This window comes from Geotrypetes seraphini, chromosome 1 (assembly GCF_902459505.1).
Source record: "Geotrypetes seraphini chromosome 1, aGeoSer1.1, whole genome shotgun sequence".
In the NCBI taxonomy this organism is placed as follows: domain Eukaryota; kingdom Metazoa; phylum Chordata; class Amphibia; order Gymnophiona; family Dermophiidae; genus Geotrypetes; species Geotrypetes seraphini.
In genome coordinates, this window is record NC_047084.1 from 409,715,653 (window position 1) to 409,740,863 (window position 25,211).

A 25,211-nucleotide genomic window follows, 5' to 3' on the forward strand; every position below is an offset into this window, starting at 1 on the left:
TTCTGCAAGCGAGTTGAGAAGATATCTTTATCTGCTCTAATTTTGATTCTTTATTTTCAGATTTTTATCCATTCTTTCAAGGCTTTGTGTGCTTTAGAGAGGTTCCCAGTAGTCCTGGAACAACTTTGCCTGGGAGAAGTTACAGATTCTGTGTTCCGAGGTCTGTACTAGGCAGGCCACCCTTTTTGCAGGGCACCTGCCTGGCTCAGGGATATAGCTTAGGGTAGGTCCCCTGGGAGATCTGCTTGCACCTCTTAGTCAGGCGTTTGAGTGCAGGGTGTGTTTGGCCCCGTTTTGGTCTGGGAGACTTTGCAGGTGCTGGCTGTGTCCCCTCCCCTTGAAGAGTTTGGAGCTGCAAGTGGGGTAGAGGGTTTCAGGCTTTTGGAGCCACTGGCATAGTAAGGGGGTAAGGGGGCAGTCCGCCCCAGGCATGCTTTTTGTAAAGGGATCAGGCACCTGTCCTCTTTTCCACCCCGTATCCTTCCTGACCCCCCTGCCGTATGTGTGCGCCCGACCCTTCCTTTGTACCTCTAATTTTTCCTGTGCAAGCAGTAGCCTCTCTCTGACGTCACTTCTGGGCCCTGCACCTAGAAAGTGACGTCAGAGGGATAGCCGACATGATGCGGGCAGCAAATTTATGCAGTTGCTTTCGCCTGGAAAATTAAAAAGGTATGGGGGAAGGGAAGAGGGTGTGTACACAGCAGGGGGGTCAGGAAGGAGTGGGGGGGCGAGGAAGAGGATATGGGAGGGGTGCTACCACCCCGGGGACCACTTATCCTCACTACACCACTGCTTCTTCTTACTCAGCAATACAATGGCCAAAAATGCAGAATCCAAAGACCCTTACCTCACTCTGTAATACAATGTCCAGGAAATCAGGGGCCACCGGCCCGGGTGCCACTTACTCTCGGTTATCACTATGGCTGCCGTTGTCTGCCTGTATTCCAATTGTATTTGCTTGTCTCCCTTGTTGACTCCTTAATAAAAATGATTTTCAAAAAAAAAAAAAAAAGGCAGCCTGAAGAAACAAGCCCCTAGAGTATACTGGCTGCTTGCTTGAGGCAGTACATTTCTCCATTAGCTGAAGTGCGTGCTGCTGCAAGCATAGCACATGGCAGAACCATAAGTACAATGCTTTCCTTTCTATGGGAGACATTGGGGTGATATTGATTTGGGAGTTATTGATCATTTGTTGGGCTTCTTTGAGGAATCCCCAACCCTAAATCCTGGTTTGAGAATTTAGTCTGCCACGTTTGTTTTATGGCACCAAAACACTGCCACGGTGGCCATCTTAAATTCCCTTATGTCTGCCTCACAACACCTTGATGTTGGCTAAAAACAGTTGAAATGGACTCCTCAGGTAGTTTGACCAGTTTCATGCCAGTGTTGTGCTGGAAGGCCACCTGAAGAGCGCTCATGCATCATGTATATGCAAGGGAGGTGGGAGCAATGGGCTTAGCCTCTCCTGGTCCCTCCAAGAGTTCAGAGTCATGCAAGACTTGGGAGTTGGGTCAGAAAGCCATTCTGGAGCCTTCTAAGGGCAATCTGGCACAGGTGGCGAAGTGTAGATGTGCAGATGCTTTGAACTCAGGGATGAGACATGGAGTAGACCAGCAGAGGTCTTCAGAGGATCCAGGTCAGGTCTTTGACTTAGATTTTGTAACTCTGATGTATGATGCCTGCTTGAAATATGAGGTCCCCTGAATCATCTGGAGACATACCAGTGAGTGCTCGGAGGGAATTTCCCACATAGAGCGTAGTTCTGCTGTAAGCAGAGGGTCTTCAGGAATGAGGGAACCAAGCAAACAGAACTGGGAAGATTGGGAGTCTGAGGCTATGCCTCTACTCTCCAGAAGTACTTCCTCATTAGGGGAGTCTGGGTCTCAAGTGGCCGCTACCACTCAGGAATCAGTGGCAGCTTTGGGCCAGGGAAAAAAATCCAATGGTTAGCAGATTGCAGTGTCTCTGAAGGAGTTAGATCTAGAACCTCCACAGACTGACACAGCTCTAAGGCGCAGTCCACTGTTTTTTCTTCCCATTCTGAGATAACCATGATGCTGATGAAACATTGGAAGGAGCCTGAAGGTCCCTCACAACGGGCTAGGGCTCTGTCAAAGCTATATTTCATGACTCCTGATTTTCTGCAGCTACATACACTGCCAAAGGTAGATTCTTTAGTGGCACAGGTAGTTAAACATACTTCTTTTCCCAGTGAAGGTAGAGTGGTTCTAAATGATTCACAGGATCATAGGGTGGACTTATTCCTAAAAAGACAGTTTGAGGCACTGGCTTTGGGCCTCAGGGCAGTGGTGGCAGCAGCTTCCTACATGGTGCACACCTGCCTTAAGATTTTGTGTCAGCCTCCGGCCTCAAAGAAGAGTGCATACCCCATTGAATTGATCTCAGGGGTGGATTATATTGTGGATGCTATGTATGATGTATTTAGAGTCATGAGAAAGGTTTCTGTCTACTCTGTCTCTGCCCGCCGAATGCTTTGAATCAGACAATGGGCAAGACATCTCACTTCTGAAGTCATGTTGAGCAGGCTCCCTTTAAAGGGCAAATGCTTTTTGGCAAGGGGCTGGATGACCTGATGACCAGTGTAATGGATCACCATCCTAAGTCTTTGCCAGACAATAAGGGGCTAGAGGAGGTCTCAGGCCTCAGTGAACTCCTCGGCTCAGAAGTATTTCCAAGGATCTAGGCAAAGGTTTTGAGGCTTTAGATGAGCCCCAGCATCAGGTGCCCAGAAGGCAGCTACTTCTAAGAAGTCTCAATGATGCCAGACCACTGTCTAAACTCTTCCAAATAGGGGGAAACTTGCAGAGTATCAGGCAGCCTGGGAACAAATTTACTCAGCCAAATGGGTGCTGGACATCATCCAAGAAGGCTTGATAGGTGCCATTGACTTGTATTCAAGTCCTAGCAACTTGAAAGCTACAAACTTAAATTGTTTGCCCCTCTTGGGATTTCTTCACAGATTCCCCAGCTAGAAGGCCAGAAAGAACAGTTTCAAATTTATTTTTAATTTGATATACCATCTATCAGTATGTCTAAGTGGTTTACAATACATTTTAAATAAGTATATACTGTATATTTAAAAAGGGGTAAAAACACCAACACAAAGTACTTAAAAAACAATGACTAGATACAAAAGGGAGGATGGAGAAGAATACAATTAAAAAAAAAAAGAAGGTGCCACATGAACAGGAGGGAGTAAAACAAATGTTGGCCAAAGTAAGACCAATGATCCAACGGCTGCTCCTAATTCAAATGGTGGAAGAGGTTCTAGACACCAAATTGGGCTTGGGCAGATACTCCATATACTTTATTGTGGCCTAAAAGGAACTCAGAAGACTGGAGACCAATCCTGGATCTGAAGTCAGTCAAGATGGCACTAAGGGTGCCCAAGTTCTGGATGGAAACTGTATGATCAGTCAATGCCTCTGTTGCATCAGGCCTCCCTAGATTTGACAAAGGCTTACTTATATATCCCCATTTTTATGGAATATAGAAGGTTCCTCAGGTTCCATGTTTTGAAGCGACACTTTCAGTTCGTAGTGCTTCCATGTAGATTGGGAACAACGCCCCACACTTTCACCAAGGTGATGGTGGACACAGGAGCACACTTTTCAAGGCTGGAATTCAGGTGCATCCTTATATGGAACTGTGTCCAAACCGAAGAAGACAAAGATGATACAGGACCTCAGCTGGATCATCAATTTCTGGAAGAGTCACCTGGAACTATCACAGGTCCTGGAGTACCTGGGGATCCTGATCAACACAGCAAAGGGTCATGTCTTTATTCCAGAATCATGCACACAGAAGTTATGGCACCAGGTTTTGGAGATCCTGGCTATGTCAGTTCTCTTGGCTTGGCACTATCTGCAATTACTGAGGTCAATGGTAACAACCATAAAGGTAGTACTATTGGTGAAAGCTCATCTACACTCTCTCCAGAATGTGCTATTATCCCATTGGTATCCATAGGTGATTTCCCTCTAGATTCCTCTGGCTTGGAGGGATGAGGCACGTCAAAATTTGCACTGCCAGAGTCACTCACCAAGGGCATACCTCTCTACATCTCTTCCAAGGTGATCCTGGTACAGATGCCAATCTTTTAAGTTGGGGAAGTCACTGCGAGGGTCACCCTCTCAGAGAAGATGGTCCATCAACAGATTAGAGCTGAGAGCCATTTGGCTAGCACTACAGGTGTTCCAGAGATTTCTGGAAAGAAAAGCAGTCAGAGTTTTTTGGGACAATTCCACGATGGTGGCATATGTCAACAGGCATGGGGGCACCAAGAGTATGCCGTTAAAACTGAAGGCTCAGTTGTTGTTTTACTGGGTGGAGACTCACCTGCAAGCCATTTTGACAGCCATGTAGTGAAAGTGATCAATGTTCAGGTCGACTTAGCTAAGATTACTTTTCTAGCTATAATGTGATTTGCAGTATTCACTGCAAACAGTATTTTTTATAGTAATGAGGTGTTTTGCATGCATTAATATTCTTTGCATCTCATTACTTTGTACCCTGCATTGACCTAAAATAAAAACATGTTATGGCACCAAAACCTGTGTTACAGCCGTTTACCATGTGTTAAGGGACAAATAATGCACATTATGGCCATAATGCAGTTTGGTAATCTACTCCCCCATATTATTTTAAAGCAGCTCTACGGTCCCTCTATGCATATGTCTTTTCTAAAGAGAGAGAAAAATAATGTTTCTTTTCCTTAATGGTGAATTTCTTTTTCAATTAAAGACACAGTAAAAATACAGTATTCAACATTCATATCAAACAGAAAATAATATATAACTTTATGGTTGCACTAACCCTACCTTCAGATTTAATTGATTTGGTTAATAGTGAAAATTCAAGTTCAGGGTTATGTAAGAATCACTGAATAGAGGGGGGATGTTGCCTGGCATGTCTTAAAATGACTGAAACTCATATGTAATCAGTGAAGCCAATTAAAGACTTAGGGCTCCTTTTACTAAGGTGCATTAGGGCCTTAATGCGTGGAATAGCACGCACTAAAGTGCCGCACGTGCTAGACCTTAATGCCAGCATTGAGCTGGCATTATTCTAGAAGTATACCGCACGGTAATTTTGTACGTGTGCTAAAAATGCTAGCGCACCTTAGTAAAAGGAGCCCAAATCACTATAATATACTTCTGATTGCAACTAAGAATTTTTGTGTTCTTGACTGTTTATGAGCTGCTGACATAAAATAAAGTATATCTTAAAAAGATTTATGTTCAAAATGTTCAGATAGGCATACATTAGCTAGCTAAAACGAAGTTAGCTGAGTAGCAATGCAGCTTTTTTTTTTTAGTCACTGAAAATCCAAATATGCAAGCTTTGAACAAATGATATTTCTTCCTCTTACAATGTAATGAGGGTAAACCCACAGGTCTTAGTTTGGTTTTGGTGGAATTTTCAGAATTTGCTAAATCTGCTGGAGAAATATGCCATATTTTCACTGGTGGATTTGAGGAAACTTTGATAACATTTTTTTAATCTCACCACTGCAGCACATCCACTATATAATGGAACATGTTTAGAACTGTTCTGGAAGTTGCAGGGTTTAGTGAAAGGTGAGAATTACTTTTATTCTAAGGTAATGCTGTACAGGCAGAATCTTAGCCATCTTTAAATTAGCATACAAAATATGACATTCAGGAGTCTCGGACAAGGGCAGGCAACATTTAACATGAAATAATCATGAACCATTTATAACATATAATGAGGTGGAACAAACAAGCCACCTACCTGGGTGCAAACAGTTTTGGAGTTCAAAATAGAAGTGGAATCCCTTTTTATTATCGTAAAACACTTAGAATTTATGATTGGCATTTTATCAAAATTTTAATAAACTTGGAAACTTGGAATCTCCTATCCTTGACCTTGTTGGACAGTGGAAAGAAATAAGACATCCAGTAATACTGACATGTCTGAGACAGCAAGCAGGATAATGAACATCTGACAAGGCAAGCATCAAGACACCGTGGCCCAAAGGAAGGGCTGACAACTGGAAGTGCTGCTCCAGAACGTGGAACCTCAAGAACTTCCTGTAATCCAGAAAAATGGAGATATGCAGATAGGCCTCCATCAAATCCAGAGAGGTGAGAAATTCTCCCAGTGCCACAGAAACAATGACCAACCGTACTGTTTCCATGTGGAAATGTGGTATCATGAGGGCAGCATTGACTTCAGGTCCAGACTCAACCTCCAGTCTTTTGAGTTTCTTTTGGGCACAATAAAGTATATGGAGTATCTGCCTAAAGCCAATTCTTTGTCTGGGACAACTTCCATGGCTGCTAGATCTAGTTGCCTCTGTACTGTCGCTTGGACTCTGACTGCTTTCTCTAGCTTTCCCGCTGGAAAATCCACAAAGAGGTCTGGAAGGGGATGAAAGACCTTGAGCTTGTACCCCTCCTGAATAATTTCCAATACCCAATGGTATGTGATGATCCTCGTCCACGACTCCCAATAAGCCAACAACCTTCCTCCTATCCTTGGAGGTACGGCTGCTGACCTGGTATCATAAATTGGGAGCCACTGTGGGGTGGGATCCAGATGACTAGGGATACTTGGTAACACCAAAATCTCTGTCTCAAACCTTGAACTGATCTCTGGACCAAAGATTCTCCTGAGTACAAGCAAAAATGCCTAGATCTACGAAAATTACCTCCACCAGATCCCCTAGAGGCCCCTGACCTGCTCTCTGGTAAAGACTTTGGTTTATGATTCTCCACTCTGGCCATTAGATCATCAAGACTGCTACCAAAGAACAATTGATCTTTAAAAGGCAATTTGTTCAATTTGCTCAGAGGAGCCTTAGAGGATGAATCTCCCGCCCACTGTCTGATCTAAATCATTCTATATAGCATATACAGAGTCCATGCGCAGGACTCTGAACAGATCATATAGATCATATTCCACAAAATCCACTCCAGACATAAGGAACTGGGGGGATCTGCATCGGCATCTACTCCCAGAGCACAATGTAACCTCAAGTGGCAAGCAAGTGCAACGTACGATGACACTGTTGCCACCTTCAACCCCAAAGCCATGGCCTCAAATTGCCTTTTAAGGACAAAACCCAGCCTGCAGTCCTGTGTATCTTTCAGCACCACTCACTAGGGAGGGAGGTATGCTTGGTAACCTGTGCCATCGGGGAATCCACCTTCGTTGGGATAAATAGCTGCTGAAAATCAGTGACGTCCTGGCGGAACCGTTATCCGCACTCTTTAATCTTTCCCTAAGTACAGGAAGAGTTCCGTTGGATTGGAAGACGGCTAATGTCATTCCACTCCACAAAAAAGAAAGCAGGACAGAGGCTGAGAATTACAGACCGGTGAGCCTCACATCGATAATAAGTAAACTTATGGAAACGCTAATCAAACGCAAATTGGATACAATCCTGAACGAGGAGAAACTACGGGATCCCCATCAACATGGTTTTACGAAAGGAAGGTCCTGTCAGTCAAATCTGACCAGCTTCTTTAACTGGGTAACAAGGAAGTTGGATATAGGGGAATCCCTGGACATCGTGTACTTGGATTTCAGCAAAGCGTTTGATAGCGTCCCACACCGCAGGTTACTGAGCAAGATGAGTTCGATGGGATTGGGTGTAACACTAATCGCATGGGTTAGGTACTGGCTTGGGGGTAGACGACAGAGGGTAGTGGTTAACGGTACCCTCTCCGATATGACGGAGGTGATCAGCGGAGTGCCGCAGGGCTCGGTCTTGGGCCCGATCCTATTTAACATCTTCGTAAGTGACTTGACTGAGGGGCTTCGAGGTAAAATTACATTATTCGCCGATGACGCCAAACTATGCAACATTGTAGGCAAAATCTCATCGGTCGTCGACAAAATGACTGACAGTATGACGCATGACCTACTCCTGCTTGAACATTGGTCAAAGACTTGGCAACTAAGTTCAATGCCAAAAAATGCAAGGTCATGCACCTTGGTTGCAAAAATCCATGCAGGAATTACACCCTAAATGGCGAGATCCTAGCAAGGACTGTAGCAGAACGCGACTTGGGAGTGATCATTAGCAAAGACATGAAGACTGCCAATCAAGTGGAGAAAGCTTCCTCCAAGGCTAGGCAAATCATGGGTTGTATCCGTAGAAGTTTCATCAGCCGTAAGCCCCAGGTTATTATGCCATTGTACAGATCTATGGTGAGACCCCATCTGGAATACTGTGTGCAATTCTGGAGGCCGCATTATCAAAAGGATGTGCGGAGAGTTGAGTCGGTTCAGCAAATGGCCACCAGAATGGTTTCAGGTCTCAAGGATCTCCCGTATGAGGAACGGCTGGATAAGTTGCAGCTATACTCACTCGAAGAACGCAGAGAGAGGGGAGATATGATCAAGACGTTCAAATATGTCACGGGCCGTATCGAGGTAGAAGAAGATCTCTTTTTTCTTAAAGGACCCACGGCGACTAGAGGGCATCCGTGGAAAATCAAGGGTGAGAAATTTCATGGCGATACCAGAAAATACTTCTTCACCGAAAGGGTGGTTGATCGCTGGAATAGTCTACCACAACAGGTAATTGAGGCCAGCAGCGTGCTAGATTTTAAGAAAAGATGGGATTGGCATGTCGGATTTCTTCAGGGAGGTAGATAGGGGGTGGGTCTTGGTGTGGGCAGACTAGATGGGCCGTGGCCCTTTTCTGCCGTCATTTCTATGTTTCTATGTTTAAGTTTGGTGCTAGAAGGAATTCCAGAGGATGTAGGAGAACTTAAAAGAAAGTATGCTTATGGGAATGTTGGATACTGTAGATTTGGGGGTCCTGAACTGGGAGGCGCACTAAGAAAATAACAAGGGCCCTGAGCATAGGCACAGGTTTTTAAGCACCTGGGGTTAATAAAGTAGAATGCTAGTGAATTGAAGAAAAAGACCAAACTATCTGCAGAGAAGGCAAGGAAGGAAAGAGCCCAGAGCAGGTGGAAGGGTCAGAAGCAGGTACACACTGTCCCATCTTGGCTTCAACACCCCCCTCCCCGAACAAACCCATAACGAAGGACATAGCCTAGATGTAATAGCCACCCTATCAACAGGAGAGACCCACCCTCTGACTAACGACCCTGGGAACTCACCATCTGGGCAGATCACTACCTTCTCGCATTCTCTTAGATGTTACCCCAGGCAAGGAATGCAAAACACAAACAAATATCACTTAAGGAATCCTGAGGCAAGATCCCAGCAGCGGAATACTGGGAAGAAGTTATGATTCACCTGGATCCAATGAATGGAGACACTGATAAAGTCATTACCTCCTGGCATCACCTGTCTACCTCAACCATCAATAAGCTAGCAGCTATTAAATACACAAGGGTCAAAGAGAAAAACAATCTTTGGTACACAAGGGAATTACGTTCCCACAGGACACAAGAACGCCAGCTAGAACAGGCATGGGAGAAGAACAAAAGCAAAGAATTCTACATCAATTGGTGAAAGGCGGTGCAGCAATATAAGCTAGTGGTGGCTGAGGCACAAATGGCACGACATGCTGATATGCAAATCAGAAAATTCAACCAAGAGCCGTTTCAAAATCTTCACAACACTGATATCCACCGAAGATATCACCACAGACACAACCACTCAAATGCCCAGGTGAAGACGATCTTGCCAGCCACATCCAGAACAAAATCAAATCTATAAGAGAAACTTTCACTCATACTTGAGAGGACTGTGAAACACCAAATACAAGAACATTTGAAGACACAGCAGGATTTCCTGCAGACAGAACCTGGACAGTATTCACAAAAACCAAGCCAGCTGAGATTTCTAACATACTAAAGCGACTTGCGAAGAAGCTTGACCTATGTCCAGCAAACCAACTAGACCAGGCACCTTCTGAATTCATACACTGGCTGACTGACCTAATCAACCTGTGCCTGACAAAAGGGATCTATCCCTCAACACTCTTTGCCATCTCTCTAACACCCATCCTCAAAGCAGCAGGGCTTGACCCCACCAAAGCGGAAAATTACAGGCCAATAGCTGGAATCATGTGGCCAGCTAAGCTGTTGGAATTCTGTGTCCATGCACAGCTATCAGACTTCCTTGATAAGATAGATGGCTTCCACGACTCCCAGCATGGCTTCAGAGCCCGACATAGCACCGAATCACTCCTTCTCAAACTCACTTAAAGGTGAAGCACTGTCTGAGCAAGAGCCAGCAAACAGTTCTATTGCAATTTGATGTGTCCACTGCCTTTGATGCTGTGGACCACTCTTTACTGCTGCTATGCCTGGATGAGCTAGGGGAAGATGGGCAAGTGAAAAAATGGTTCAACAAATTCTTGACCAAGAGAACTTATGAAGTAAGAAAAGTGTCATGTGGTGTCCCCCAAGGCTCTCCCTTCTCACCACCACAACTCAACATATACATGAATGCCCTTGGTAGGATAAACCTCAGCCCCCACGTCCACCTCTACTCTTATACAGATGACCTCTATCTCCTATGCGTTAAAAAAAGATACCTTATTAGTTTCAAGTTTATTTAAAAAAATTTATACCGCTTAATCAAATTTCTAGATGGTGTACAATGCAAAAAATTCCATAAAAACAAATTAAAATTAGAAGTGCTAAACAAGACCAGGGTAGGTTAATAAAACACATAACAAAATATAAGAACATAAGAATCGCCTCTGCTGAGTCAGATCACAGGTCTATTGCGCCCAGCAGTCCGCTCCCGCAGCGGCCCCCCAGGTCAGTGACCTGTAAGTGATCCTTTATTTAAGACATTTTGTCCTGTGTAGTACCCCTCTAACTATACCCTTCAATCCCCTTTTCCTTAAGGAACTTGTCCAATCCTTTTTTGAAACCCAAAATCGTACTCTGCTCTACCACCTCCTCTGGAAGCGCATTCCACCCTCTGCGTGAAGAAGAACTTCCTAGCATTCGTTCTGAATCTGTCTCCCTTCTTGTTCTTGTTTCCCCCACCAGTCTGAAGAGTCTGTCCCTCTCTACCTTCTCTATACCCTTTATGATCTTGTAAGTTTCTATCATGTCCCCTCTAAGTCTCCATTTTTCCAGGGAACAGAGCCCCAGTTTCTCCAGCCTCTCAGCATATGGAAGGTTTTCCATGCCCCTTATCATTTTTGTTGCTCTTCTCTGGACTCTCTCAAGTGTTGTCATATCCTTCTTAAGGTACGGTGACCAGTATTGAACGCAGTACTCCAGATGCGGGCGCGCCATTGCCTGATATAGCGGCAGGATAACTGCTTTGGTTCTGGTAGTGATTCCTTTTTTGATAATGCCCAACATTCTGTTTGCCTTCTTGGAGGCTGCTGCGCGTTGTGCCCCTGGCTTCATTGATTGGTCCACCAAAACCCCTAAGTCCCTTTCTAGGTTGCTTTTCCCCAATACCATTCCCCCCATCTTGTAGTTGTACATCGTGTTTCCTTTCCCTATGTGCAAGACTTTTCATTTCTCTACATTGAAGCACATTTGCCATTTATCTGCCCATTCACTCAGTTTGTTCAGTCCCTTTGTAGTTCTTTACATTCCTCAACAGTTCTAACCCTGCTGGACAGTTTTGTGTCGTCCGCAAATTTTATAACTTCGCACTTCGTCCCTACTTCCAGGTCATTGATGAATATATTGAACAGCAGTGGTCAAAGCACTGACCCCTGCGGGACACCGCTTGTAACTGCTTCCCATTCAGATTAGTGTCCCTTTACTCCTACCCTCTGCTTCCTGTCCACCAGCCAATTACAGATCCAACTTACTTCACACAAATGGGGAAAAAGGGCTAGAACTACAATCTTTGAGGAAAAGAACACAGTAAAAGGGGAAAAAACAATATGTGAGGGTAAAAAGCTATAAAGCTTTGTTTTGGTCCTTAAAAGGACAGTTATTGTCTAAAAGCATCCTGGAACAAGAATGTTTTTAATTTTGATTTAAATTGATTTAATACGGATTCGATGCGTAAATGATTAGGCAGCGAATTCCAAAGAGAAGGTACAGTGACAGCGAATTGTTAGATCTCAACGTGTTGATTGATTTTAGTGATGGTACGACAAGGAGATTCTGTGACATTGAACAAAGCGATTTCATACAATACAGTACATCTCTACACTAATAGAGATTGTCCCACCAGTGCTTCCTTAAACTAAACAGACAGAAGACAAAGGTGCTATGGTTTAGCAACCAAAACACTTTGCCACACCAAGCGTTCACTCTTGCCTCGGGAGAGAAGATAACCATAAGCAGATTGTCTAAAATCCTTGGAGTTATCCTCAACTCAGACCTAACCATGAGAGACCAGGTCAGCTCAATGGTCAAGAAGTTCTTCTGTCTAAGACAGGTCAGAACCATTAGATCAGCCTTGAGATCGACAAACTTCAGGACAGTAGCCCAAGCGGTCCTCCTCCCCTACCTTGACTACTTTAACTCCCTCTACTGCTGCATTGCTGAGAAAGACCTTAAGAGACTACAATTGCTCCAAAATACAGCGGCAAGGCTAATCTTATGCAAGATGAAATATGAAAGGGTAACACCTCTCCTTAAGGAACTACACTGGCTGCCAATCAGAAGCAGGGTCCAATTCAAAGTTGCATGCATGGTATATAAAGCCATATACGGAAAAAACTCAGCTGGACTCACATCCGCCTTCCAAATCACACAATCCTTCCACAACTCAAAAACAATCCAGCGATGGAAACTACCACCCCCCTCTATCTGCCATGTTCGAAGGAAGGCTCTCTTCAAGTCCAGAATCTGGAACAGCCTACCGGCAGCCTTTGACAAACACCTACATACTTCCAATTCAGGAAAGCGCTGAAAACACAAATTTTCTCCTCATTGCTCAGACCCATTCCCATTTAGTCACCTGCAAGATATCTTCCATGTAATTTCCTGCATGATATCTATGTCTCTGTAACAATTCTAATATTTTGTAAGCTGCAATGATTCCGGGCTGACATTTGCGGGATACAAGAGTTGGAATGGTATGGTAAGATAAGATAAGATATCTTCAGGAGGAAAGCTGTGTACAGGGGATGGTTGAAGCTTAGCTGTCAGATCCTGAAAGGAGGTAGAAACCTGAATACTGCTAACAATTTTGGATTATGGGATTAAGGAACTGCTACTATTTTGTGAAGCTGGCAGAAAAGTAATATGTTTGTTATGAAGAGTTCTGGCTAGAAGGCATAGAGAAATATCTACCAGTATTTTAAAATACCTGAGTACGTGGTCTATGCTGGAGAGCAGCCAAATAAACAGGTAAAAGAAACTGGAGCGCCATTGGAAATGCACTATGGGTTAGAGTGCTGTCAAGGGGCAGTATGTGGGCTGGGAACAGAATTGACCAGGGCAAAATTTAAAATAACTGTGCTAGATGGAGGCAGACAACCAGCTGCAGGTGTAGAGTAGATGTTCACTACGAATTTGTTGTTTAAACCAGTAGGCCAGGTGTGCCCACACTTTTTTGGCTTGCGAGCTACTTTTAAAATGACCAAGTCAAAATGATCTACCAACAATAAAATTTAAAAAAAAACACAAAGCACACTGTACGCAGAGAAAATGTTAATTATCATTTATATATATTCGGGGGGTTTTCAAAGAGATCAAGGCAGATGACTTTAAAATATGCAATATCACCTCTGTAACAACTATACAAAAATATACAAATGTACCCCTTCCCTTTTACTAAACCATGATAGCGGTTTTTAGCACAGGAAGCTGCGCTGAATGCCCTGCACTGCTCCCGACGCTCATGGGCTCCCTGCGCTAAAAACCGTTATCGCGGTTTAGTAAAATGGGCCATAGTGCAAAATATAGACAGCAGATATAAATTTGGACACATTTTGATCACTAAATTTAAAATAAATAATTTTTCCTACCTTTGCTGTCTGATGATTCATGAATCTCTGGTTGCACTTCCTTCTTCTGACTGTAAATCCAATATTTCTTTCTGCCTCCTGCATGCTTCCTCTCCTCCAAACATCATTCCATTCCCTAATCAACATCTCTCTTGGTCCCTCCATGAGTCCAACTTTTTCTTCCTCTCTCCCTGCCCCCTCCCCTTTCTTTCTTTATCTCTCTCCCTGCCCCCTCCCCTTTCTTTCTTTATCTCTCCCTGCCCCCCTTTCTTTGTCTTTCTTTCTCTCTCCCTGCCCCCTTTCTTTGTATTTCTCTCTCCCTGCCCCCTTTCTTTCTGTCTTTCTCTCTCCCTGCTCCCCTTTCTTTCTTTCTGTCTGTCTTCCTCTATCCCTGCCCTCCACAAGCCACCGCTGCCAATTTCTCCCTGATTCACTGATGCCAGGCCAGGCGCATACTAGCGCTAGGCCCACAAGCCTTCCCCCCAGCATCAATTCTGACATCGAAGAGGAAGTTCCGGGCCAGCCAGGCAGCAATTGGCTGGCCCGGAACATCGGGGGGAGGGAATGGCTGTGGACCCGGCGCTTGTACGCGCCTGGCCTGGAGTCAGGGAAGCAGAGAGAACAGAACACAAAAGCAACGCGAGTCTATCGCTGAGCCTGGAATGGGCTCCGCGATCGACTCGCTTTGCCTTTGTGATCTACTGGTCAATTGTGATCAACCTTTTGGGCACCCCTGCAGTAGGCTATAAATCGGACTCTGAAGCACCTAGAAATGTTGTTTGAAACCACAATTTGGACTGGGATGTGCAAATTGCTAGTTAGAAGTCTAAAGTGAAGCTTCCATTTAAAGTAAATAAAAACATGTACCATATCTTTTGCACTATAAGATGCACCTGACCATAAGATGCACCTAGGTTTAGAGGAGGAAAACAAGAAAAAAAATATTCTGAACCAAATGGTGTACTAATATATTTAATAAAATGTAGCAGAATATTTCAACCATGTAAAGTCAACAACGGTATTAAGAACCATCATCACTATCATTAACAAATGAGAAACTTTAAGGTTCAAGCTCTCTTTTAGTTTTCTAGGCTCTGCACTCAGCCCCCCTCCTTGCCAGTCTCTGAACCCAGCCCTCTTCCCTCCCAGGCTCTGCACCCTGCCCACCCTCCTTGCCAGGCTCTTCACCCTGCCCCACCTCCCTGTCCCCCTCTGGTGGTCTAGTGGTAGGCTGGGACAGGAGGGATCCATCCCAGTTGACTAACAATTTTTTACCCCCTCCCACTTTTGGGGGGAAGAAAGTGCGTCTTATGGAGCAAAAAATACAAAAAGGGAAATTAGCACTTAGGGGCCCTGGTATGACATTAGTACTTTCTGCTGTATACTGCAATCATTTGATGATCAGCTCATAGAGTACTGTTCATGATTAGCCTTACTATGACAATGAATTTGCTGTTGGTGGTTGGCAAGTTCCATATCCTGTAGTCTGAGTCATGCTGGAAAATCTCTTTACAAAGAGCGCACTTGTTTTCTGAGCATTGTATCTGAGATTGGTAGGCAGCAGATGTAAGCACACCTTTCAGCATAAAACAATAAAAACCATTCAGACTCTTACAAGTGAGCTGTTTTATAACAGGGCCTTTCTTAAATGAAGCACAAGTGTACAGGGTACTTTCTTTCCCCAGCTAGGTGGGATGTGAAAGTGAAGCATGTTTTTATAGTAAAGCTCGCGGGGACGGGGACAAATCTTTTTCCCTGCGTCATTCTCTAATGCAACTTCACACTGCCAGTGGAGAGTGGAAATTCTGGGCTATGTGCTAATGACCTCCCAGTGAATACTAGTCCTGACTTGGACTCACCAACAAAACTTATATTTTGTTAAAATAACCCATCTAAAACCGGAAGAGGAGTAGCAGCTTAATGATTAGTGCGGTGGTTTGGGAATTAGGCGAGCTGGGTTGAATTCCCACTGTAGATCCTTGTGATTCTGGGCAAGTCACTCAACCTTCTAGTGCCCCAGGTACAAAGTAAGTACCTATATATAATATGTAAACCACTGATTTTAACCACAGAAAAGCAGCATATGAAATCCCATTCCCTTTCCCTTATCTGGGTGAAATAGTGTTACTTGTGTTTAAAATTTGGTAGCATCCAGTCAAGTTTCTTTTTTTTTTTTTTTTTTTTTTTTTAATTTTTTATTCATTTTTAAATGTACAATAAGTGCATTAATATAATATAACAAATAGATCATAAATATATCACTTATTAGTCATCAAGAGTTCACATAAAATGCTATTAACCCCCCACCCTCTCCAACCCTTCCTATTATATAATCAAATACAATGTACAATATACATTAATAAAATAATAAAATTATCCCCCTCCCCCTTCGAAATTGAACCTGTAAATCAAGGGAAAAGAATCATTTAATCATTGCAATATTTTGTTAATGGCTCCCACACATCTTTAAATTTTCTAAAACACCCTCGCTGTATTGCAATATATCTTTCCTTTTTATATATATGACATAGGGAATTCCACCAAAAATTATAGTTTAGTCTACTCTAGTTTTTCCAATTGTACGTAATTTTTTGAATGGCAACCCCGGTCATTATAAGTAATAATTTGTTATTATTTGAAGAAATTTGACTTTTTGCTTTCATTGCCATACCAAACAACACAGTATCATATGACAATGCCACTGGATTGTCTAATAAACAATTAATTTGGTCCCAAATTGATTTCCAAAAGGTCATAATAAATGGACAATAGAACAATAAATGCTCTAAAGTCCCTGCTTCGAGATGACCAAAGCAACTCTAGGAGTTTTACCCAGCCAAATACATTTTATAAGAATGCTATTTAATTTTTTTAATAAAAGGACCCTTGAAAATAAACCGGCAACATACCCATCTGATAACAAACCACAGGCAAGATCATCATCTTAATAGTTTGGACTCTCCCCCTCCATGAAAGATGTAAAGGATTCTATTGCTCACACATTTCTGTTACCTTCTGTAATAAAGATTTTTCATTTATTTTCATTGCTTTTTCCAGCGTATTTATAATCCAAATACCTAAATACTTTATTCCATCTTCCCTCCAAAGAAAGGGAAATGAATCAAATAAACCTTTGTACAGTGGACATTAAGTGGAAGAATTTCTGATTTACTCCAATTTATTTTGTAACCTGAAAATTTTCCAAATTTCTCAATCAGTTCAAATAAATAAGGAATGGTTGTCACAGGATTTCTCAAATAGAGCAATATATAAGCAGAGACCTTATATTCCCGATCTCTATGAGGAATACCCTGTATCTCCTCTGTTTGTTGAATAGCTAATAACAAGGGTTCCAATACAATATCAAAAAGCAGAGGAGATAAGGGACAACCTTGTCTAATCCCCCTTTGCAACCTAAAACTTTCTGAAAAATTATTATTAATATACAGTTTAGCAACAGGGGAGCTATATAATGTTTGAACCATTTGTATAAATCCTGAACCTATGCCAAACCACTCCAAAGCTTGATACATGAGGTCCATTCAACTCGATCAAAGGCCTTCTCTGCATCTAGGGGTACAGAAAAAGCCGGATCATTTAAGGCTTTTGACAGATTTAAAATATGTAAAGCCAGCCTAGTATTATTAGAAGAATGTCTTTGCACAACGAATCCTGTTTGGTGCATTCCAATAATAAAAGGGAGAGCTTTAGCCAAACGTATAGCCAATGTTTTAGCTAAAAGTTTTCCATCCACATTAATTAAAGAAATAGGCCTGTAATTTGAAACCAGTGTGTGATCTTTATTTGGCTTTGGCAAAACTATAGTTAATGATTCTGCCATGGTACCTGTAATACAACCTTTAGTTAGTTGATTCTGATATAAATTTAACAAATATGGTAATAGGGTAATTTGAAATGATTTATAAAACTCTACAGTAAAACCATCCCCACCTGGAGCAGATCCAACTCTAAGGGACTTCAATGCTGCTTGCAATTCTTTTATTGATATTGGCTTTTCTAAGCTTTCTTTTATATGCTCAGGAATTTTCGGTCCCTTAATTAATTTTAAAAATTCCAATCCATCCTTTTCTTTATCTAAATAAGGCTCAGAAGAATACAAATCTTTATAAAAATGAAAAAATTGTTTTAAAATAGGACCAATTTGTGTAAAATAATTCCCTTTGTCATCTTTTATCGCCACTACTTTTGTTTTTTGTTTTTTTGCTTTTAAATAATTTGCCAGTAGTCTTCCTGCCTTATTTGAATTTGCATAATACAATGCCTGTTGGGAAAATAAATCTTTCCTTATCATTTTAGCAGAAATCTCATTATATTTCCCTTTAGCTTTCAAGAGATCTTGTAATTTGGAATATTCCCATTTATTAACCAATTTTGATTCTAATATCTTTATATCTTGTTCCAAATTATAAAATTGTTTTTTAATTTGCTTTTTAATGTATGCCGAAAAGAAATAATTTGACCTCTCATGGTTGCCTTAAAAGCATCCCACAGCATTTCTATAGAGATATCTTCTACATTATTAATTTGAAAATAATCATTTATTTTCAACTGTATTTCCTCTATAAAATTTGGTTCCGTCAGCAATGTATTATCAAATCTCCATACCGGTCTATTATCTTCTTGGTCAGTTATTTCCATTTTAATCCACACCCCACCATGATCAGATAAAATAATTGGATCAATGGAGGCTTGTGTTACTTGCTGAATTAATGTATTTGAAACAAATATATAGTCTATTCTTGAAAATGATTTGTGTACATGGGAACAAAATGAAAATTCTCGTTCATTAAAATGAAATATTCGCCATATATCTTTCAAATCACAATTTTGTACCAAATTATCCAATCCTAATGATTTCAGAATTCTGCTAGGTTTTTTGTCTATTAAAGGATCCATAACAGCATTAAAATCCCCTGCCACAACTAAATTAGAAGCAGCCAGTGGTAACAACAATGGATGTAGAGATTTAAAAAATTTAATCGGATTCCAATTAGGTGCATATATATTGAATAGCGCCATTGTAGTATTTCCCATAGTCATTTCTACATGTATCCATCTCCCTGCAGGATCAGCAGCAATCAATTTAAATATAGCATTACATTTTTTATGAACTAATATTGCTACAGAATGTTAGGAATGATAAAGAAAGGAATCATGAGCAGATCGGAGAAAGTCATAATGCCGCTTTATAGAGCAATGGTCAGACCACACTTGGAATACTGTGTCCAACATTGGTCTCCCAAACTAAAGAGGGATATAAAACTGCTGGAGAGGGTGCAGAGACGAGCAACGAAGCTAATAAGAGGTATGGAGAACTTGGAATATGAGGAACGACTCAAGAAACTAGGACTGTTCTCCCTTGAGAAGAGGAGGCTGCGAGGGGACATGATAGAGACGTTCAAAATACTGAAAGACATCGATAAAATAGAGCAGAAAAACAAATTATTTACACTGTCCAACGTGACACGGACAAGAGGACATGGTTTAAAGCTAAGGGGGGACAAGTCCAGGACAAATGTCAGGAGGTTCTGCTTTACGCAGCGAGTGGTGAACGCCTGGAATGCTCTTCCACAGGAGGTTATTAAGGAATCCACTGTGCTAGGATTCAAAGGCAAATTAGATGCACATCTCCTTATGAGAGGCATAGAGGGATATGGGTGGTAAAACTACATCAGGTATACCTGACTGGGCCTCCGCGTGTGCGGATCGCCGGACTCGATGGACCATGGGTCTGATCCGGAGATGGCAGTTCTTATGTTCTTATGTTCTTATGTTACACCTGCTTTTTTTTTCACAGCAGGGGCAAAGAAACAATGTTTTATCCAATCCCGTTCTGCCTTTTTAGACTCTAAATCTGATAAATGGGTCTCTAGGATAAAACATATTTATGTTTTGCTGTTTTAAAAACAATAATGTTTTCTTCCTTTTTATTGGGTGATTGAGACCATTAACGTTTAATGAGAATAATTTAAATATTTATTCCTATGACATTTGAACTTCAACAGAAGTTTGATCATTTTATAATTTTCCTTTATAAAATTCTTTTCCCTTAAATTACAATAATAAACATCCCCTCTTACCCTTGATTCATTAAAATTTATATATATAAGATTACAAAATCCCTTCCCTTCCCCCTCCCATATCCCTCCCCTCTTTATAATACGATAACTTAAAGACATAAGATCAGACCAGCTATCCCACTCCTCCCCTAAACATCCTCTTTACTATTTCTCTTCACTATATATAAAAAAATTGATCCATTCATATATTTTAAAACCCCCTTTGCTTATTCATTTAATTATTTCCCTATCTCATTACATATAAACTATATTACACTTCTCCCTCTCCATTCGCAGTTTCCCTACTTTTTTTTTGGGGGGGGCAGGAGGGAACCCCCCCTATTTTTGTCTTCTCCCCGGCATCCTGGCCTTATCTGGGGGTCTTGCTGGTTTTTTGGGGCAGGAGCGATCTCGAGAGACTATGGGAACTCTCCACAGCCATTTCTTAATGGCTATCTGCATGGGGCAGGAGCGTAGGAAGATCGCTCCTGCCCCAAAACCCAGCTAGACCACCTGGTAAGGCCAGGATGCCAGGGGAAGGCGGAAGAGAGGCGGGGGTGGGTCAGAGCCGGATATTCGTGGTTTTTCGCCATTCGCGGTCCGGCTCTGCCCCTAACCCCTGCGAATAACGAGGGAGAAGTGTAATTCAATTCCATAGATAAAAGTATACATTAAAAATATCCTATGTTATTAATATCAATCTTATAATCAATAACATATTAAAATTTCCAATTACATATCTCTTTAATAATTCTTGAATTAGTTTTAAACCATAAATGTATTACCATATTATAGTGTTTTAAATCCCATTGAACTAGGAACTCTGTTTCTAATTAATTAATCTGTTTCTAATTTCTAGTTAATTTATAAAAATTCATGCAATCATTCAATCTATTAAATATTTCATATATTATTAGTTTTATCCAATCCTTCTTTTCATTTTATTTATTTTAGTAAAACAGCTATATAGTAATATAAATTATAAAATAAAGTAGAATGCATTACAATATTTCATTCTTCCTTCCCACAATTTATTATGTAATCAATATAACCTCCATATTCAACCATTCATTCATCTCATGTTATCTTTTCATTTAAAATATGTAAAAGGTATAATTTAGAATCCATCCAAACTGTAAGTTTTAATTCTGTTAATATACTTTCTTATTACTAAAAACAAGAGTTTGTTAATGAATCAAATATCACTTCAGTTTTGTGCAAAACAGAGCAGCATGTCTCCATTTCAAAACTCCCTGTCAGTACCAACAGAGAAATTTATTCTAAGGCAGTAATTGTTCACATAATAGCAGCTGTGTGACAACACTTGGTGACCTTGAACTTTTCAGACAAAGATCCATTCGATATCTTTAAACCCCACTCTCACCTCTCCATGCCAGCAGGGAAGAAGAAGTGCGACCAAAGGGAATTACCTCGATGTTTTCTCCATTCAAACCCGGAACCGGAAGTGACCAGGAACTATGAGCTGTAAACAAACCAACGAGTTTCTTTTTTGTCACTCCACAGACTTCACCGGAAGGAGCAGAAATTTGATATCCAAATGCTGCAAATCAGCCTTTCTCCATCCCGATCTCGCACAATCCATTTTCTCAGCTGCCCCGGTCCCATCTCTCATCTGTTCGCAGACCTTTGAGTGCGCTGTGGCAGTGGATTTATTCCAAACCGCGCAGCCATTCTCCAGGGATCACGGCTCTATCAGATGCATTGCCTCTCTTCCAGGCCAGTCAGGCAGCTGCAGCGGTATTTTCTCTGATCTGTTCATAAGGATGACTTCACAAAGAAATTCCACCATCTATACATCATGTCCCCCCCCTGCCATCATTCATCAACACAGATCCAGTGAAGGCATCAGGATCAGAAGATTTTACCATTCCATCCTAGATTCATCAGATGCCATCATATTCTTGAATAATTAATTACATCACCAGGTATTTACGTGTAACCTTAGAATCTTTTCTTGTTTTAAAAAGTTTCCAGTTCCATCAGATCTATTTCAGTTAAAAGTCAGTTATATCAGCCATTTTAGAGTTAAAAATAAATCTTAATATATATATTCATTTATTTCTATAATTCTGAATTTTTTCTATTTTTCCACTTAAATTTTCACCCTTACCAGCATTTTAAGTCTCAGTTCATGGGTATTTCTTGAGCAGATATGAACTCTAAGTTTTTCTGGGCCTTCGAATAAAAGAGTTTTATCTTTATAGGTGATTCATTTGTGCCGGATAAAATAAGCCATATTTTGCACCTATTTCTTTTAACGGTTGTCTTAGTTGTAAAAACCTCTGCCTTATTTGAACAGATTCCTTAGCCAAGTCTGGAATGAAGATCAATTTAGAATCTTTATACATAATATTTTGTACATCTCTAGCTGCTTTTAAAATGTCCAAAACATGTTGGAACCTCATTACTTTAAATATAACTATTCTTGGCTTACGTTTTGAACTTTTTTTGTTCCAATTCTGTGTGCTTTTTCTATTTCTAATGGTGTTTTTATCTTTAGTGGAACGATCTTTGGTAGAATTTCTTCTAGGAAAGAAATCATGTTTTTTCCTTCACTCCCTTCTTTTAATCCTAAAATTCTCAAATTCTGTTTCCTAGAATGATTTTCAAGATCAATCATCTTCTTCTGCATCTCCTTTAATATTTTATGATCCTCTTTATTTTCTTCTTCTGTTTGTTCTAATTTTTCTATTCTGTTTTCCATATTATCAATCCTGATAGTAATTGTATCCAGTTTGTTGTTCATGTGATTCATTTCCTTTCTTATCTCCAGCAGAGTTAAACTTATGTTTTCCAGTTTGTCTATAACATCAATTACATCCAGTGCATCTATAGATGTTGAATTTCCATTTGATGTCTGTGGATCTTCCTTAAGCCTTTTGTTTTTCCCCAAAGATTTTATTGAGATTTCTTGTAACTTCTGTTTTGTGGATGTCATCTTTGAAGATTTTCTCCCAAACAAGGCAAAAATTATTATTTATTATATATTAATCTCTTATATTAGATGTTCAGTCGAGGGAGCTCAGTTTTCAGCCAGCCATTCACTCTGCCTCCAAGTTCCAGAATCATCTAGTCAAGTTTCATTTCCTTTCATGTTGTCTTCACATTTAAATTTTATATATGTATTCTGTTACTTCTGTTTATAGATTATTCATTGTTGTTTTGAACTGTTTCAAATTAATCTCTAATGGGTAAAGTGGAACTGAAAAACTGAATTAAATCCAGTGTCAAGGTACATAGATACTGATATTCGATAAAGTTTTTGAGTAAGTCAGATGCACATCAAGTTAGTATTTGTCTTGTCTCATCTTTATAACCAAGAAGATGAAATAGAAAGTGAACAATAGAGCAACATCTATCAAACTTTCTCTGGCCATGACCCCATTAACCAATCACAGAAAACCTACAGTCCACCCAGGTTGTGACTCCTTATATGGAATCATGAACTACAATTTAGGAAGCCTTGCCATAGAGAAATGAAAAAGGAAACGGAACATCAAACACCCTTGAGTCTATTCTGATGCAGAACCTAAATTGCTGCCTTGACTTTGATGCATTATATTTAGTAAAAAGGAAAAAATATGGAAGCTGCCATGGAGGCCAATTAAAAAGATGCATGCCATAAGATTCACTCCAAAACATTTTTCCTGTGTTTTGTCTGTTATTTGTTAACCATAGCTGGGACTAGTTCCAGGTCTGGTATGTGAGAACTGTGACCTGAAGATGAGCAGCTCTGGCAGCTACGCAGTGTAAATGCATATCAGTACATGATGAGACTTCATTAATACAGAATAGTGAACAAAAAATGACAAGCAATCTGTTTACAGAAGAGTGTTACTATGGGCACAGGATGCAAAAAAATCTCATTTGAAAACAAAGCCCACACAGTCTATCATTGTCATGTTTACATCCCTGGAGTGCATACTGTAAATATTTGTAGTTTCTCCACTCCAACAAATAATATATTAGTAGTTTCCTGGAACTGAGCTCTGGAGTGTAAAAAAATGGAAATTAAGTGACTGATTTTTGGCCCCTAAAAGACATGTGAAACCATTCCTTAAAACATGCATCATTTCGATATACACTATCCACCGGATTATATGTATGTATATTATGACCAAATTTTGGCACAGACCAAAGATGCACACGCAAATTAATTGGCTAACAAGACAAGGCTGCTTTGGTTCTCAAAAGTAGTAGCTAAGAAGGTAAGGAATAAGAGGTTAGCATTCATAAACTACAAATGATCGCAGAAAGAGGAAGACAGGCAAAAATATCTGGAAAAATTAGGAGAAGCTGGTCGAGAAGTCAGGGAAACAAAGATACAAATGGAAGAAAAAATAGCTAACACGGTAAAACAGGGAGACAAAACATTTTTTAGATATATCAGTGATAAGAAGAAGTGCAAAAACGGCATTGTGAGACTCAAAAGTGAAGAGGAAAAATATGTAGAAACTGCTAAAGAAAAGGCTAAATTGCTTAACAAATATTTCAGTTCTGTGTTCACGCCTGAAGCACTGGAAGCAGGATCACAGAAGACGAATGTGAATAGGGATGGAGTATGTTAGACCCTGATCGATTTTCAGAGGGTTGTGTTCGTGAGGAGCTAGCTAAAATAAAGGTAGACAAAGCGATGGTGCTGGTTGGTGTATATCCGAGGGTGCTGAAGGAATTTAGGGAAGTTTTGGTGGCTCCGCTGACTGACTTTTTCAATGCTTCTCTAGAGTCAGGAATGGACCAGAAGATTGGAGAAGGGCGAATGTGGTCCCTCTACACAAAAGTGGAAGTAAAGAAGTAGGGAATTACAGGCCAGTTAGTCTGAATTCTGTGGTAAACAAATTTATGGAAACTCTTTTAAAACAGAGAATGGTGAAATTTCTGAAATCTAGTGGATTACAGGACTGGAAGCAACATGGATTCACTAGAGGTAGGTCCTGTCAAACAAATCTGATCAATTTCTTTCAGTGACCAGAGAATTGGATAGAGGGAGTATGCTAGATATGATGTATTTAGATTATAGCAAAGCCTTTGACAGTGTTCCACACAGATGTCTAATAAATAAACTGTATGTCCTGAAGAAATGATCAATAGATCATGAAACACTGGCCACCGTCGCCTTAGGGGGTTTTCTCGCCTATGATAATATGCTGAAAGGGAGCTAATCAACAATTTAAGCTCTTCTTTCTAGTTTCAAAGCTATGTTAGCTTTGCAACATCTGAGGCATTTTCCCCATTGTGCTGTACTGGCTTGAAGT